The sequence below is a fragment of the Octodon degus genome, unplaced genomic scaffold (genome assembly GCF_000260255.1).
Source record: "Octodon degus isolate 3935 unplaced genomic scaffold, OctDeg1.0 scaffold00235, whole genome shotgun sequence".
NCBI classification, from domain to species: Eukaryota; Metazoa; Chordata; class Mammalia; order Rodentia; family Octodontidae; genus Octodon; species Octodon degus.
In genome coordinates, this window is record NW_004524811.1 from 3,458,270 (window position 1) to 3,462,422 (window position 4,153).

The following is a 4,153-nucleotide window of genomic DNA, read 5'->3' on the forward strand; positions in this document are numbered from 1 at the left end:
CAAATATGGGAGCATCCAACTATATAAGACAAATCTTAATCAAGATGAAAAATCTAATATCCACTACCACAGTCTTAACAGATGTTAACACCCCCTTATCCCAAAAAGACAGGTCAAGCAGACAAAAAATAGCAAAGAAGTAGCAGAACTGAACCAGTGTTTGGAATAAATGGATTTAGTGAACATATACAGAGTGTTCCATCCAACCACAGCTGAATACACATATTTTTTTAAGCTGCAAATGGGTCATTCTCTGAATGTCTACATTTTGCATTGATCATATTTAATCCACATGACAAGCACAAATTTTGTTTTGTAATTTAGAGTAAAATGTTGAACTCAATCATTTTGTCTATCATACAAATAATACTTTAAAACACGAGTGAATATGGGCAAAATAGAGAACAAGGGGAAAGACACAGGGCCTATGTTAGTGATGGACATGCTGATCATATTCTTTATTGTGATTTTTGTTTATTTAATGAAAATTAAGTGCGGCGCGCAAGACCCCTCTCCAACCAGACTCCACGAATGGTGCGAGTGTGGGAACTTCCGCCTACTCCTTGCGCCCAAGTCTCGGATGTGGGTCCACCTGCCTGCTCCTGCTCACCGCGCCCAAGACCACTCTCCAGCCAGACCCCAGCTCCTGAACCAGGCCACCTTGGGAACTTTGCAGCAGAACTCCCTGCAGACAGGTTAGGAGCTAGACCCACCCAGCTAATGCAGGAACTGAATATCTTATCAGAGTGGCACAGCGGATTCACTTCTATGAGCTGCAGCAGTACGAAGCTGGGCAGAGAAGCCAAAACAAACCACGCATATCTGGATGACTTCAAAGTTGGTAGATCCAGACCTGGTAAGCTGAAACTTTGCTGGACCCATATCTGTGAGAGTGTCCTCTCTTTTTTACTCTTGGTCTACAAAGGAGGCAAAAGGTAACTGGGTGAATGAGTCTGCCTGGAAGACCCCAGGTACAACAAGGGGAGGGGATTAGATATAATTTAGGGGAGCTAACTTAAATACAAAATCCCAATTTAATATCTCCTTAGCTGCACAGAAATAATGTTTGCATTACTGTCTAAAATACAAACCCATCAGTTACAAAATATTTTCAACTGCTAAATATCACTACCCATTATTAGTGTCCCTAAATGTAGTTCTGTAATGCAAAACTAAAACTGGCTTAACTATATAATCTCTTGGGTAATAATATTGGTAGGTGCTAAGGTTATAATTGCACCAAATCTCTACACCAAAGGTCAGAGGACAATGCTATACAAAATGACAAAGAGAAGGAGCAAAATGTAAGCTCATGTCCTGAGCCCATCCAGAACAAGTGCAGAAGACACTAGCAAAGAAGAAATTGGGAATCACACCGCAGAAATTTCAGAATTAATAGAATCTGAGGTAAAGAAACAACTTCAAAAAGGTATAGAGAAAATCAGATCAGAAATAGCCTCTGAAATAAAAAAGAAATCTCTGAATTAATAGCATCTGAAGAGAAGAATCAACTACAGAAACATATAAAAGAAAAAGATCAGAAATAATCTCTGAAGTAAAAAAGGATATCTATAATGAAAGAATTAATAACTGATTCTAAATAATACAATGCTAAAAAAATTAGAGGAGTATAGAATAATTATGGAAGCCTTTAATGAGCAATATAGTAAAGAAAAGATCACATGAAGCAGAGTCAAAGAGATATAGAGAAACTTAAATTTATTTTTTATTGAGAACTAAATAAGAATGAGACAGTTTCACAGCGGATTAATAGGACAGTTTTGATAATCAATACATTGTACATTATTATCTTCTTGGCAGTTATCCATAGTACAAGAAGCAGACAGGATATTCTGTCCAAACAGTGTTAGTACACCTCTCTCTTCTCACTGAATTAAGTGAAAGTAGCTGTAAATTTATCCTATTTTGTATATATAAGTACAAAATGATCTTTCCTGTGTATCCTTTTTTTGTTCTGTCAGAGATGAATATTCTATTGGCATCTAAATACTATAGGTGTTTGAATTCAACTAAACAATCTAATGCTAGCAGTTTATAATATTAGTGGGTTATACTCAGAAATTATTGACTTGAGCCTTTTACAACTCATCGTATTAATATGGATTTGCTTTATATACCTCGTTTTTATACTTTTCGGCTGGATGGTTAAGACCAACATATAGCAAGACCTATATAACAGTAATGTAACTTTTAGGCAGGGGAGATACCTCAACAGCATAAGAAATGTAACTTTTGTATCTAATAAGGTCAGCCAAGTACCCTCAGGATTTATCCTGTAGCCCTGTACCGCCCTTTGTACATCCTTTTGTCAGTGTCTGACATGAGGATGAGTCACGGCCATTATCACAAGCTTGAAAAACTGTTTGAGTAAAAGTGAAGATAGAGTTTCAGATCTTGAAGACACCATTACAATTAGTGAAAAGGTAAGAAAAGATCTCTTAAAAACAATGAGGATGCATGAAAAATAATTTATCACCTGCAAGATGATGCAGAGATAAACAACATGAGACTAATAGGCATCAATGAGAAAGAAGGAGTCAATACAAATGGCATAAAAAGAATAAGGGCAGAATTAATAGGAGAAAATTCCCAAATATGAGGAAACGATCTGACATTCAGTAACCAAAGCATACAGAACTCCAAATAATATCAAGCCAATTAAAAACACACACAGATATATAATATCAAGATCCCAGAAATCCAGGACAAGAATAATATACTAAAATCCTCTAGAAAAAAGAAGCAGATCACTTTCAAAGGAAAACCCATCAGTATTATGGCCGAATTTTCTTCACAAAACATCAAGTCAAGAAGAGCATGGAGCAGAGTACTTCAACTCCTCTATGAAAACAAGTTCCATCACAGACTACTATACTCTGCAAAACTCTCTTTCAGGTTTGATGGAGAAGTGAAATACTTCCACAACAAAGAACAACTAAAGAATTTCATGATGACAAAGGCAACCATACAAAGACTACTAAAAGGTATGCCATAGAGGAACAAAAATGACCAGAACTTTACAAATGAGAATAGAAAGAAACTAGCAAATAGGGCAAACCATAAAACAGGAGAAAAAGGGGTTAAAAACAGTAGGTAAATAAAATGTCGAACATTAGTCAATTCATCACAATTATAACCATCAATGTAAATGGACTCAATTCACCAATTATAAAAAACAACTGGCACAGTGGATCAGGAAGCAAAATCCAACAATAATATGCTGTATACAAGAAACATACTTAACTCAAAGAAATTCATAGGCTGAAAATCAAAGGACGGTGAACAATACTACATGACAGAGCACCTCAGAAAAAAGCAAGTGTAGCAATCCTATTCTCAGACAGTCTGAACTTCAAACCAAGAACAATCAAATACAACAAAGTAGGCCACTATATAGTGGTTAGGAAAAAATCCAAGAGGAAGAGGTAACACTCATAAATACATATGTGCCAAACATGGGAGCACCCATCTATATAAAACAAATCATATTCCACATAAAAAATCTAATATCCAATACCACAATCTTAACAGACGTTAATACTCCTTATTTCAAAAAGATAGGACTAGCAGACAAAAAATTAGAAAAAAAGTAGCAATAGTGAACCAGAATTTGGAACAAATGGACTTAGTGGACATATATAGAGTGTTCCATCCAACACCAGCTGAATACACACTTTTTCCAGCTGCACATGGGACATTTTCTAAAATAGACCACATAATAGTCCATACATCATGCTTAAGTATATGCAAGAAAACAGAAATTATCTGACACATATTATCTGATCACACTGCAACGAAACTGGAAATAAATGACCAGAAAAACCCTACAAATACATAAAAATTAAACATCAACCTCATCAGAAACCAATGGGTCACAGATGAAATTAAACAAGAAATTAAACAATATCTACAATTCAATGAAAATTCAAGTGGAACTTACTGGACTCTTAGAGGGAAATTTATAGACCTGAACTCCCATGTTATGAAAACAGAATCTGAACAAATAAATACCCTAATGCTGAAATTTAAACACCTAGAAAAGGAAGAGCAAACCAAACCAAAACCCCAAAGATGAGAGGAAATTATAAAAATTAGAGCAGAAATTAATTCAATTGAGACTAAGAAAATAATT

At 35.4% G+C, this 4,153-nt stretch overlaps 1 pseudogene; it reads left to right on the plus strand.

Moving 5' to 3' along the window:
- The first annotated feature begins 531 nt into the window (after positions 1–531).
- Positions 532–4,153, plus strand: part of LOC105740930 — a 30,209-nt pseudogene continuing 26,587 nt past the window's right edge.